A 14,803-nucleotide genomic window follows, 5' to 3' on the forward strand; every position below is an offset into this window, starting at 1 on the left:
CATCCCACCTATAAACTCCCCCCAAAGAATCTAAGAAAATAAAAGGTATCGACTACAGTAAGTGCTGGAGGGAGAAATAAAGACCGAGTTGATGCACTAAACTGGTTTTAAAAATATGAAACTAAAGTCTCAAACGAGCTAAGTGTGGTAGGGAATTGGTCACGGGGGTAGGAGCAACAGCGAGAGTACAGCGAGTAAATTCACATTCCCAGCGCGGGCGTGACTGTCCCAAGGCAGGAGCGGAGCTTTCAGCAAATGATCCAGTCAGAACTGCTGCACTTCTGAAAATAACTTCATTTGGGATTTATAATAAACTGGACTGATTCACTAAATAATTGGACTAGTAAACCATTTTACTTTTTTTTTTTTTTTTTTTTTTTTTTTGAGATGCAGTCTCGCTCTGTCGCCCAGGCTGGAGTACAGTGGTGCGATCTCGGCTCACTGCAAGCTCCGCCTCCCGGGTTCACGCCATTCTCCTGCCTCAGCCTCCTGAGTAGCTGGGACTACAGGCGCCCGCCACCGCGCCCGGCTAATTTTTTGTATTTTTAGTAGAGACGGGGTTTCACTCTTTTAGCCAGGATGGTCTTGATCTCCTGACCTCGTGATCCGCCCACCCTAGCCTCCCAAAGTGCTGGGATTACAGGTGTGAGCCACTGCGCCCAGTCCAGTTTTGCATTTTTAAATTAATTAAAGTGTTTATAAATTTTGTGTCCTTGAACCCACTCAAGGCCAGGGGAAAGAGGGGAAACACATCTAAGAAATTCATTTAAATGACGACATATCCTTTTCAGCTCCCTTTAAACTGCAATAAATCAGACCATGCTAGTTGGATGGGAGACAGATTATGTATGACCAGGATCTGTACAGTAAAAGCTGGACCCAGACAGGTTCTCTTAAAGAGAGTACTGAGTTGCTGAAATATGAAAAACAAGAACTTCTAACTCATCAACATAGTAAGTTAAACAGAAATCTCTCCTCATCCTTTCAATTCCAATGAAGCTCTGTCTCTTAACTTACACTGGCAGGAAACTGGTAACGTAGATTGAATGACCCGCCCCAGTTTTTCACCCACACACACCCTCTCCATAGCCTCCCTTTCCCACCCCTTGACTTTGGACTTGGCCAAAGGGATGCCAGCAGGCATGACACAGCAGAAGTGGAAAGGTGCTTGTGGGGTTAGACGTGCCACCTCTCAGGGCCCTGCCATCAGCCAGAGATGAGCCTGCCCCTGCTGGTCCCAGGAAGAGGATGAGAGGCACGTGAAGCAGGGCTGCCCAGCCAACTCACAAACGCGTGAGGAAGAAATAAATGATTACTGTTTGCCACTGAGATGTGGGGATGGTTTGTCACACAGGATAACTGTGGCAATAGCTAACTGATACTCAGAGGGCAAGTGCCCCTGCAGCAAACATGAGGAGGAATTCCTGAGCCTTGATATTCAAGTGGCTGCTCTCACTAGAGACAGAATTAGACTCTGGCAGGTGCGATGGCTCTCACCGGCAGTCCCAACACTTGGGAGGCCAAGAGCAGAGGATCGCTTGAGCCCAGGAGTTTGAAAGCAGCCTGGGCAGTGGATCAAGACCCCATCTCTACAACAACAACAACAACAACAACAACAACAACAACACAGTGTTTTAAACTAAAGGAGCCATGCAAAGGATGTAATACAGATTTATTAAATTCAAAACCAGGTTGGGCATGGTGGCTCGCACCTGTAATCCCAGCACTTTGGGAGGCAGAGGCGGGTGGATTATCTGAGGTCAGAAGTTCAAGACCAGCCTGGTCAACATGGTGAAATCCCATGTCTGCTAAAAATACAAAAATGAGTCAGGCGTGGTGATGCATGCCTGTAATCCCAGCTACTTGGGAGGCTGAGGCAGGAGAATTGATTGAACCTAGGAGGTGGAGGTTGCAGTGAGCTGAGATCACACCACTGCACTCCAGGCTGGGCAACAGGAGCGAAACTCTGTAAAAAAAAAAAAAAAGAAAAAAAATCCAGAAAAACTACTTTTCTGGAATACAAATCAGAATAATGGCTGCTTGGGGATTAGGGGACAAGGGAAGTTGAGTAGACTGTAAAGGGATTGGGGGAATTTTCTACAATGGTGGCAATGTTTTCTGCCTTGATTGGGGTGTTGGCTACAGACAGATATTTGTAAAAAACCATTGAACTATATACTTAAGATCTGTATGTTTTACTAAACTATTCCTCAATTTTTCAATTAGCAATAATCGTGCCTTGGATAAACCTCATCAGCTACAATACTGCCACTGTGCAAAGCTATTCCTCAATTTTTAAAAACATATCTGTATGGGGTGGATACCCAGACCAGGGAGAGGCTGAGATGCAGACAGTCCTGCCTGAGGAGCTGGGCAGCCCTCTAAGACTCCAGGACTCGGTGGGCTCTGGGCCGACAAAGCCTCCCTCTCGCAAAAGGTCTGGGAACCCTTTTCGGGGGGCTCAGAGTCTGGCCATATCTCTAGGTTTTCTGACGTCCTAGATACACCATGAGAAAGAACTTTGACTGGGCTCTCGATCTGGTAGGTGACCTAGGATATGGGGCTCATATCCAGGACCAAGAACCCAGGGCTTATATCCAGAGCCTAGGACATCGGGCTTGTACCCACGGCCTAGAACCTGGGGCATATACCCAGAGCCTAGGACACAAGCTTATACCCACAGCCTAGGACACAAGCTTATACCCAGAGCCTAGGACACAAGGTTTATACCCAGAAAGGACACAGAACTTACACTCAGGGCCTGGAACCCGGGGCTTATACCCAGGGATTAGGAAATGGGGCTTATACCCAGAGCCTAGGACATAAGGCTTATACCCAGAAAGGACATGGAGTTTATAGTCAGAGCCTAGGACATAATGCTTATACCCAGAGTCTAGGACATGGGGCTCATACTCAAGGAATAGAATCTGGGGCTTATACCCAGGGCCTAGGACCCAAGGCTTATCGCCAGAGCCTAGGACGCGGGGCTTATACCCAGAGCCTAGGACCCAGGGCTGATACCTAGAGCCTAGGACCCAGGGCTTATACCCAGAGCGTAGGACCCGAGTCTTATACCCAGAGCCTAGGACGCAGGGCTCATATTCAGAGCGTAGGACACAGAGCCTATATTCGGAACACACTAACCTGGAAATGGATGCCCTGAAACAACTAGGTGAAAACGTGCAAATGCCAGTCGTGATTGTCTCTTGTCCCCGTGCAATAGGATTCCAAGTGCTTTTCTTTTCTCTTTTCTTGTTGGTTCCTTATAAATTTAAAATAAATGAAAATGATTAACCTCAAATATATTTACGGACGTGATTCCATATAGAAGAGTGATTGTTAAATATTTTTTCTCAGGATAGCTTTATACTCTGAAAATTTCCTGTGGACCCTAAGGAACTTTACGTGAATTGTATCTATCAATTTTACTGTAATAGAGATTAAATTTGAGGAGATTTTGAAATATTTACTTATTTTAAAATGGCAATGATTCCACGAGGTCTACGTATTTCAAAACATCATGTTGTACACATTAAATAATTTCATTTTCAATTAAAAATAAGCTTTAAAAAGAATCCACATTGCGCAATTTTTTAAATGAAAAAACAACAAACCCATTGTTGTATGTTAACAATAAATACTTTTGTATGGGAAGCAACAATATCTTCTGAAAAAGTAGTGAGTTGCGTCGTTTTCCGCCGGCAAATCTCTAGGTACATGTCTGAGCTGATTCTCAGATCTGCTTTTGCCTTCAATCTGTTGCAATGTCACACATCCCGGCATCTCTGGAAAATTCCACTGTATATTCATGGGAGAATGAGAATGAGAAAAGGCAAATCACATCTTACCATTATTATGAAAACAGTTTTGGCTACACTTTGAGAACTACTAACATAGAGTATAATCACAACTGTGTAAAAATAGGCAAATGAAATTTCTGAGTAAAAGTGCCATGGTGCCACCTCGTGTCATCTTTAATTATTGCAACGTCTGCTTACCAAACTTGCCTGTGCCCATGCATTAGGTTGGTGCAAAAGTCATCGCGGTTTTTGTCCAGGCGCGGTGGCTGATGCCTGTAATCCCAGCACTTTGGGAGGCCGAGGTGTGCAGATCACCTGAGGTCAGGAGTTCAAGACCAGCCTGGCCAACATGGTAAAACCCCATCTCTACTAAAAATACAAAAATTAGCCGGGAATGGTGGCACACACCTGTAATCCCAGTTACTGGGGAGACTGAGGCAGGAGAATCACTTGACCTCCAGAGGCAGAGGTTGCAGTGAGCCGAGATCACCCATTGCACTCCAGTCTGGGCAACAGAGTGAGACTCCATCTCAAAAAAAAAAAGTAATCGCAGTTTTTGCTATTGAAAGTAATGGCAAAAAAATGCCGGGCGCAGTGGCTCAAGCCTGTAATCCCAGCACTTTGGGAGGCCGAGACGGGCGGATCACGAGGTCAGGAGATCGAGACCATCCTGGCTAACATGGTGAAACCCCGTCTCTACTAAAAAATACAAAAAAAAAAAAAACTAGCCGGGCGAGGTGGCGGGCGCCTGTAGTCCCAGCTACTCGGGAGGCTGAGGCAGGAGAATGGCATGAACCCGGGAGGCAGAGCTTGCAGTGAGCTGAGATCCGGCCACTGCACTCCAGCCTGGGCGACAGAGCGAGACTCCGTCTCAAAAAAAAAAGTAATGGCAAAAACCGTGATTACTTTTGCGCCAACCTAATAGTATATGGGGGGTGTGTGCACAATATGATTTGTGCATGCAGGTCGTGGACATGTGTGGAAATATGTGTATCAGTGATCTGTGTGCAAGTATGTGTGAGCATGGTGTGTGCATGTAGCGTGGTGTAAATGTGCATGCACACAGTGTCTACATATGGCTTGTATGTGCCTGTATCGTGTGTGGTGTAGACGTGCATGCATGCAGTGTGTGGCATATGTGTGTGTTCATGTGGGTCATGTGTGCATGTGATGAATTATGTATACATACGATGCACACGTGTTTGTTGGTGATGTGGGTCATATATGTGCATGTGGTACATGCATATCATGGGAATGTGTTGCATTGTGTAGTGTGGTAGGTGGTACATGTGTATGTGTTCCACTCTGTGTTGTGTGCGTGCAGTGTGTGTTGCTGCAGTGCGTGTGTGTGTGCCTGTGTTATGTGTGGCATGTGCTGTAGGTTTGCTTGTGTGGGGCGGAGGTGGTGTGTGTTTAGGACTCACACATGGAAGAATGGAAGTAATATTTCACCCCATCTGCATGCACGCCTGCTCTGTGCTAATCCCTTAACGTTCAGAAAACATACTTTAAGCTGCCCAGAGAGTATCAGGCAGGCCTGGGTCCCAAGAGACTTTCATTCATTCCTCTCCGACTTCATCCTATCAGCCTCCTGAGCTAGGCATTGCCTCGTTTTCACCGACTCTCAGAGGTGCAGTTGCTGGCTTCAACTAACAAATAGGGGATCCAGGATTCAGACGTGGGTCTTCTGACCAGGGAGGAATTCAATCATCTTGCACTAATGTTATAAAAATCAGCATTAAATGTGAATGTAACATAACATGAAGGTTCTAAAAATCGTTTATATGGTAGGATCAAAAATGTGTAAAAGGCAAACAGACTTCTGAATAAAAATAATAGGACAGCATCAGGGGGCACCCTCTCGGCTCCCTGACTGTTTCCATCGTGTGTTAGTGTGCACTCGGGCCATGTACGCAGTTAGGAAGGCATTCACTAGAAATCACCGGGAACTGGCTTTATGCCAAGTGCTGTGCAAGGTGCTTTCGCATTCAAATATAAACGTGGCAAACACAAATCATCGGCTCAAAAGTCACATGTGCAAAATGTAACTCATTATTTTTCATAGCTCAGTTTCAATTTCTGATTCCAATTTCTGAAAATGTAATCCAGTCCCTCTCAGAAAATTTCAGCCCCCAGCCCCATGTATGGTCGCTCAGACCCTGCAGGTAGATTTAGACCAACCTGTCCTTCCTTCCCTTTCCTCAGAGTGGTGCCCTGGCATCAGGGAGAACGATGCCTGGCCCCTGGCTCCCTAGCATTTGCCAGGGTAGCACATGATGGGCTGGCATCTGTGTCCACCAGCATCCATGGAAGTCCTCCACAGGGATGGACTGTGCCTCGAGCCCGGGGCCTGGAGTCTGGTAGGGAGGAGGAGGAGGATGCTGATTCCAGAAAGACTTCGCCAAGCTTACCTCCATCCTGGTCCATTCCTCTCCCGCCGGCTGGGAGGGGGAAGCACTTGTGGTGCATGCTTTTGTGACAGCTACCTGTGCCCCTGGGGTTTACCAGTCCTCGCTCAAGAAACCCAGGGACGCGCAGCTGCTCTCCCTCCCACCTCCTCTCCTCTAGCTCCTGGGTGCTGGGACCCTGCGGCCAGCAGGCTTTCCTTCTCAGATGGGCACTGCCTCACACGACCCAGCCTGGGGGCTCTCTCCTGGCCTGTGGACCTTATCTTCCAGCTCCCACCAACCTGCATTCTTCCCCACTCTGTTTTTCCATGTAGAAAATGTTGAGGCAGAGTCCTTCAGGATGTATCGCTTGATGGCCAAAGCAAATCAAACACATCTTGATTTTCAAACTTGTATCTCCTCTGCTGTGCGCTCCTCAAATCCATTTGGAAGTTCAGTTGGCAGCTGCTTCTTTCTGGCTGTGAGGTCTCATGGTCCACCTTTCCCTGGGCCAGGATAGAGCATTGAAACAGCCCACGGGGACCACAGTGAAAGTGAGAGCAGTAACCAACACGCAGGGAGATTGCTGGGGCTCAGTCCCACCCCAGGCACACCAAGAGAGAGCCCTGAGAAACAGGCACGGGGGTTCTCCATGGGACAGCTCAGTGTCAAGGGCCCTGTTGGCCGGCTCACCTGCCACTGCCTTCTGCCTTCCCTGAGAGAACGACTTGTCTCCCTGCCTTATGCAGGCTGCTGAGAGCCTAGATCCTGACCAGCTCAGTCTGGAGGGGGCCTCACCCCTAAAAGCCAGGCACCGAGAATAGAGGCTGAGTCTCAACAGAATCCGCTGGGGAGCTGGAGCATATAAGGTCCTGGGCTCCACCCCAGAGATTTGAGTCAGGAGGTCTGGGGCAGGGCCGAAGAATCTGCATTTCCAACAGGCACCCAGGGAATGCCAGAATGTCATGGGTCCAAGGCCACACTGAGCAGCGCTGATGGTAAGGACACGGTAGCTTGAGCGGCGGGGATCCAGGCTAAGCATCAGAGCAGGGGGGCTCCTGGAGAGAGGGGCTCCAGTGAAGACACAAGACAGAATCAGGAAAAAAAAAAAATGTAATGAGAAGGAAATTTTTTTTCATATTGTTTATTTGCAATATCTTCCTGACTCTCCTTAAGAGTTCTCACTACAGTCATTTTTATTTTTATTATAATTTTTATTTATTTTATATTATGTATGTTATTTATTTTAAAACACAGAGTCTCATCCTGTCACCCGGGTTGGAATGCAGTGGCACGATCACAGCTCATCATAACCTCTAAGTCGTGTGCTCAACCGATCCTCCCATCTCAACTTTCTGAGCAGCTGGGGCCACAGGCATGCACCACCATGCCTGGCAAATGTTTTAGTGTTTTGTACAGATGGGGTCTAACTGCGGTGTCCAGGCTGGTCTCAAACTCCTGGCCTCAAGCAATGCTTCCCCCTCAGCCTCCCAAGGAGCTGCAGGTCAGGCCAGGCCCCACCCACGTGCAGGGCTCGTGGGGGGCCTCAGTTTCCCTCTTGGGTATCCCAGATTTGCAGATCCGGAAGGCCTGGGCTAGGCCACTGCAGGGCAGTGCTGGGGGCAGGGATCTCTCCTGGCCTCCTGTCCCAGCTCCTTCTCCTCTCAAAACCCAGTGAAGTCCGTGCTCCTGCATGTGTCTGTTGTTCACATTTCTCCCATGGATGTATTTGCCCTCATTTGCATAAGAAATGCCACGTGCCCATTCTAATGAGCTCGCCCATCTGGCAGTCAGGCCTCTCTGGGCTCAGCTCCACTGAGAGCTTCGCAGGCCGGAAGCTGTTATAATTGGGCAGGTCCCTTCCAGGATCAGGAAGGACTGTCCCGAGCAGGCCCATGGCTCACCACCTGGCCCTGGGCTCCATGGCAGGCTGGAGCGGGCTCCCCGAGCTGTGGGTGTCGTGCCTGTGTGTCCATCAGCAGGGGGCATCTGGGCCTGCCCTGCCGCGCCCAGACTGTCCTTGACAGGGCCAGGGCTTGGCCACCACCAAGGCAGGCATTTCATTGTACATTTTAAAATCAAATTGGGGCAGCCTCATGGCACCCCGTGGAACTTGTCCCAGGCTGCAAGGATTTGAATCCTGGAATACGGTGACACAGAAGGTGTCCTCTGGAACCTCAGCTGTGGGCAGCGCCTGGCTGGGCTGTGTCAGACAATGTGTCTCAGCCTCTCAGTGTCACTGTGACGACCCCACACTAAGCGCTCTCCCACCTGATGCTTCCATCCATGACATTTACCGCCCCCTCCCCTGGGCCAAGCAGGCTCAATCCTGGCCTCCGGGGACCGGGGTGAAGGGCTCAAGCCTGTGGCATGGGAACCTTAGGACACAGGCGCCCCAATGTAGTGGCATGATTGTGAGAATAGGGGATGGAGGTGTCCGGGGAACCTGGTGGAAGAGGGTCCTGTGCAGTCCAGCATCAGGCTGCATCCTCTACATCTCCATGCCTGTGTGGGGAGCCCCAGCCAACCTCTGACTGCTCTTCCTGGGTAGTTTCCAGAAAATGGTGATGGAGGCCCCTAAGCATGCCAGGAGAGTGGGTGCATGCTGGGGGATGTGGAAAAGCCTAAGAGTGGCTTGAAAACATGGCAGCAGGGCAGTCACAGTGGCTCACATCTGTAATCTCAACACTTTGGGAGGCTGAGGCAGGTGGATGACTTGAGGTCAGGAGTTCCACACCAGCCTGGCCAACATGGTGAAACCCTGTCTCTCCTCAAAATACAAAAATTAGCCGGGTGTAGTGGCGCATGCCTGTAATCCCAGCTACTCAGGAGGCTGAGGCAGGAGAATTGCTTGAATCTGAGAGGCGGAGGTTGCAGTGAGCCAGGATCATGCCACTTCACTTCAGGCTGGGCAACAAAGTAAGACTCTGTCACACACATCACACAAAGAAAAACAGTGGCAGCTGACGGCACCTGGGATGTATTTTCCCTCCTTTTTGCTTTGCTACAAGAAAGTGAAGGAGAAACAGAAACTCAGAGGGATAGTCTGTTAAATTCTCAGCTCACAGCTGCATGGCTGTGTAGTTACAGAGACTAAAACTGGCATGGATGTGACCAGTGCCTTGAGGCCACAGGGATGGACCGAGCCTGGATCTCAGGGCCTGGAGTCTGGGAGGGAGGAGGAGGAGGATGCTGACACCAGAAAGACAGTAAAGCCGGGTGTGGTGGCTCACGCCTGTAATCCCAGCACTTTGGGAGGCTAAGGCGGGTGGATCACGAGGTCAGGAGACAGAGACCATCCTGGCTAACACAGTGAAACCCCGTCTCTACTAAAAATACAAAAAATTAGCCGGGCGTGATGGTGGCGCCTGTAGTCCCAGCTACTAGGGGGACTGAGGCCAGGGAATGGCGTGAACCCTGGAGGCAGAGCTTGCAGAGAGCCGAGACCGCAGCACTGCACTGCAGCCTGGGCGACAGAGCGAGACTCCACCTCAAAAAAAAACAAAACAAAAAACAAGAAAGACAATGAGGGGCAGAGGGGTGGCTGATGAGTGCTAAGGAGTTCCTTTGCGGCCGGGCACGGTGGCTCATGCCAGTAATCCCAGAACTTTGAGAGGCCGAGGCAGGCAGATCACAAGGTCAGGAGTCTGAGACCAGCCTGGCCAAAATGGTGAAACCCCGTCTCTACTAAAAATACAAAAATTAGCCAGGTGTAGCAGCATGCACCTGTAGTCCCAGCTACTCAGGAGGCTGAGGCAGAAGAATTGCTTGAACCCAGGAGACGGAGGTTGCAATGAGCTGAGATTGTGCCACTGCACTCGAGCCTAAGCAACAGAGCGAGACTCTGTCTCAAACAAACAAACAAACAACAGCAACAAAGAAGAGTTCCTTTGCATTAGTTCTTCAGACTGAATTCTCTATTTGCATTTTTAAAAGAGGAGGTAGACTATGGCAGAGTGCAGAAAGGACACTGATACATAAAGCATCAGTCCTGGATTAACCCCACTTTCTGGTTTCTGTGTTCTGTGGTGCTTTGGCATCGCAGGAGGCTTTGGTGGTGGGGAAGGGACTGCCTCTCCCAGGGCTGGCTAGTTCTAGAGACAGCACACAGCTCCCTATGCAGACCAGCAGTCGGAAGCCCCTTCCCCCACCACACCCTTTAACGCTCACACACCCAGTGAATATTCTGCCTGCCTCATCTCACTCCAGAGCATGGTACTGGATGACTAGGGACCACCCCATAGCCCCGGGCCTGCCAACATGAGGCAAACGGGTCCACCCGAAGGTTGCTCAAACTCACCTCCACTCTCATCCATTCCTTCCCATGGAGACCCCAGTGAAGGCCCGGCCAGGGCTCTCCTCTTGCTCCTTCTGTCTCAGGACAGACCCGGTGCTTCCCCATTCTGGGAGCTGAAAGTCGTCAACCACCCACCAGTAGACAAACCCCTGGTGTTTCTGTAACATACACACTCATTTCTCTTGGGTATAGAACAAGAGAGAAAAATGTGGGTCAAAGGACCAGCATATGTTAGGGAAGAGGAGGGATTTCCAGACATTTCTGTGCAGTGCGGATACCCATTTATATGCCCACCAACCATGCACGAGGGTCCTAATTGCCCCACATCTACACCCACACAGGGTACAGCCAGTCATTAATTTCAGCCATTCTGCTGGAGTACTGCAGTATCTCAGTGTGGTTTTCATTTGAATGTCTCTGATGAATAGAGAGGTTGAGCCCCTTTTCATACATGTATCTGCCACTTGCCATCTTCTTTTGGGAAGGCTCCCATGAGGCTTTTAGTTATTTTTGAAAATTGGGTTATCAGTCGATTTCATACTGTGTCTGTCACTACTGTTTGTGCATGAAGAATTGAGTAGGTAACGTGCTTGCGGGCCGGCCGAGGTGAGCTCTCCTTGGGTGGCTGTGCGTGCGGGAAAGACCCCGGGGGGGGGGTCTGGAGCCCAAGCACCACATCCCCCCGGAAGGGGCCTGTCCCGATCTCACACTCAGCTCACCTCTCCCTCCCTGTGCTGATTTCTCATAGCGTTTTACATTTTGTTGTCATTAGACTCTTTCAAAATAAATTGCAAGGGTCTGATGAGTCATGCCTGTGTATGCCTCGTGTTCCTGCGTCTTGAACCCGGTGGCAGCAGTTCTCCCTCCATCCAAGAGGCACAGTTAGGGAGCACTCAAGGGGCCCAGCACGGTCCTAGGTGCCGGGCGACCTCCCGCAGGGAGTGGCATTCCAGTGGGGGTGGCGCCAGCCAGGACAGCAGATAGAAAATAAGCCGGAACAGAAAACAAGTAATTTCCGGAAATAATACACAGAAGGAAATAAAGCAGCATGAGGATGTACAGTGTGTGTGTGTGTGTGTGTGTGTGTATGTGTGTGTGTGTGTAGTTATCATGGGACAGGGAGTTAGGGAAGGGCTCTCTGAGAAGGTGGATTTCAGTGGATGCCTGAATGCAGGGCAGGAGGAAGCCCTTCTGGGGGAAGAACCATCCAGACAGAAGGAAACAGCATATGCCAAGGCCCTGGGGCAGAAACCTGCTTTCTGTGAGTGCAGCAAGAAACCCAGAGGGACAGAGAGGTGGAAGTGAGGGGAGAGCTGTAGGAAGTGAGGGGAGAGCTGTAGAAAGTGAGGGGAGAGCTGTAGGAAGTGAGAGGAGAGCTGCGGCCTGGCCAGTTACATATGCACCTTAAGTCTCAGTTTCCTCATCTATAAAATAGCAGGTCGTCATGGTTCCTACCACGTGAGGTTGCCGAGTGGATTACATGAAGCCATGATGTTTAGATCCCCCAGCACCTGCAAGTTCTCAGGAAAGAGAAGCTGTGATTATCAGACCCTTCTTTCTCTCTGCTCCCAGGGCACCTTGTAGCCCCACATCAGCTCATGTTGCAATGATTTATGTGTCTGGCTCTCCCTCGAAACCAGACGCTGCACACGCACCCATAGCCTGAACCCAGCCTGGGGGTCTTCTGTTTAGCCTCACAGTTTATTTTGTGAAGATAATTAGTTGCCAACTTTCAACATTTCGGAAATTTTATATAAAAATCTGGGTTTTGGCTTTCTTGGAAATTACAAGACCTGGCTGCTCTGGGTCCGAATTTCCACATGGCCACGGCTGGCTGGAGGGAGCAGCGGCTGCCCACAAATTCACACCTGGGTCCTCCACTCTGCCCGGGCCCCACCTGGACACTCCTCCCATCTCTCTGCCTCTTGGTCCCTGAAGTCACCTGTAGTTTTGAACATGCTAAAGACCCTGAAGTCCTTGAAGACAAACAAATATTTTGTTCTCTTGTTGTTTGTATCCCTGGAACATCCTTCCCTGGAGTTCACAGGACCTGCAGCAAGGGTGCAAACAGAAACCCGAGTATCCAGTATGAAAAGCAATAGTTCTTCCCTTGTGGTCTGCAGTACCCTAGGGCTCCGATGACTTATTCAGAGGTCTGTGAAGTAAAACTATTTTCATGTGACTATTAAGACATTATTTGCCCTTTTCATCATGTTGACATTTGGTGTAAAGGTACAAAATGATACTGAGTAAAACTAATTCAAACCAAGGCAGTTGATCCCAAATGTGCCAGCACGGTGTTCCTTACCGTTCTACACTCCCAATGTCAAGAAAAGTCGCTTTTGGGAGGCCGAGGCAGGTGAATCAGCTGAGGTCAGGAGTTCGAGACAAGCCTGACCAATATGGTGAAACCCCATCTCTACTAAAAATACAAAAATTAGCCAGGTGTGGTGGCACATGCCTATAGTCCCAGCTACTCAGGAGGCTGAGGCAGGAGAATCACTTGAACCTGGGAGGCGGAGGTTGCAGTGAGTGGAGATCACACCACTGCACTCCAGCCTGGGTGACAGAATGAGACTCCATCTCAAAAAAAAGCAAATAAATAAATAAATAAATGTGATTTTTGATGTTGTGCCAAGAAATGTGTCAACATTTGGAGGATCTACATAGCTCAGTGAACCAATATTTTCCAGATGATCAGTGCTTCATGTTTCCATTAGGAGAAGACGAACATCCTCTGTGGATCTCTTACACTCCTACAGGTCTTGCTGGGTGTGCCAATAATGCAAAGCTTGGGCATTCTTTTTATCCAAACTATTTCTAAGATTTATATTTGTGGTGAGCAGCCTTGAGGAATGAGCTACTGTCTCCCTCTGGGACAAACAGCAGGCTTGCTTACTGCATGCTACAAAAGCAATGGGTCCTCAGGCTCAGGGTTCCTCAGCTGCAGCGCAAACCCACTGTGTGTGTAGCATCTATCTCAGCTCCTCTGCATCACCTCTGCAGGACTTGGGGGGCAGAGGGAACAAGTGCAAAACAGGCTGATGCCCGCTCTGTTTGCTGTGTGAGCAGCAATAATAAAGTCCTTTTTCTCTGACACAGGAATCTCATCTCTTTTGCCAGCATCCATGCAACAGTAACAAGTTAATGGATTAGTTTGTAGTAGAGTAAAATGAAATCTCAGTCCTGATGGTTCCATGCCTGTTGCGAGAAGTCAGGGACCCTGAATGGAGGGACCAGCTGAAGCCATGGCAGAATAACATAAGTTGTGAAGATTTCATGGACATTTATCACTTCCCCAATCAATATCCTTGCGATTTCCTATGCCTGTCTTTACTTTAATCTCTTAATTCTGTCATCTTCGTAAGCTGAGGATGTATGTCACCTCAGGACCCTGTGATGATTGCGTTAGCTGCACAAATTGTTTGTAAAACACGTGTGTTTGAACAATATGAAATCTGGGCATCCTAAAAGAACAGGATAACGGTGATTTTCAGGGAACAAGGGAGATAACCATAAGGTCTGACTGCCTGCAGGGCCGGGCAGAACAGAGTCGTATTTCTCTTCTTTCAGAAAGCAAATAGGAGAAATATCGCTGAATTATTTTCTCAGCAAGGAATAACCCTGGGAAAACGAATGCACTCCCGGGGGAGGTCTCTAAAATGGCCGCTCTGGGAGTGTCTGTCTTATGCAGTTGTAGATAAGGGATGAAATATGCCCTGGTCTCCTGCAGTGCTCCCAGGCTTGCTAGGATTAGGAAATTCCAGCCTGGCGAATTCTAGTCAGACCGGTTCTCTGCTCTCAACCTTGTTTCCTGTTAAGATGCTTATCAATGACAATGTGTGCCCAGCAGCACACGGACCTTCATCAGTAATTCTAGTTTCGCCCTGGCCTTGTGATCTCACTCTGCCTCTCTGCCCTCATGATATTTTATTGCCTTTGAAGCATGTGATCTCTGTGACCCACTCCCTATTCATAAACCCCTCCCCTTTTGAAATCCCTAATAAAAACTTACTGGTTTTGTGGTTCAAGGGGCATCACGGAACCTGCCAACATGTGATGTCACCCACAGAGACCTAGCTGTACCATTTATTTCTTTTGTATTCTTTCTCTTTATTTCTCAGACCAGCCAACACTTAGGGAAAATAGAAAAGAATCTACATTGAAATACCGGGGGCTGGTTCGCCCAGTACACACCCACACAAACATGCATGGGCAAAAGATCCATTCAAAGTCCAAGAAACATGAATGAATTTTGATGGAGCAGAGAACAAAAGTTGATCACTCTGGATTCAGACTTCACATTGCATCTAGCAGGG

General features: G+C 49.0%; 1 pseudogene; it reads right to left on the minus strand.

Annotated features, from left to right (window-relative positions):
• Positions 1–2,117: 2,117 nt before the first annotated feature.
• Positions 2,118–2,283, minus strand: LOC117066324 (annotated as a pseudogene).
• Between the last annotated feature and the right edge of the window lie 12,520 nt (positions 2,284–14,803).

Source organism: Trachypithecus francoisi, unplaced genomic scaffold, assembly GCF_009764315.1.
Source record: "Trachypithecus francoisi isolate TF-2019V2 unplaced genomic scaffold, Tfra_2.0 Lachesis_group2, whole genome shotgun sequence".
In the NCBI taxonomy this organism is placed as follows: Eukaryota; Metazoa; Chordata; class Mammalia; order Primates; family Cercopithecidae; genus Trachypithecus; species Trachypithecus francoisi.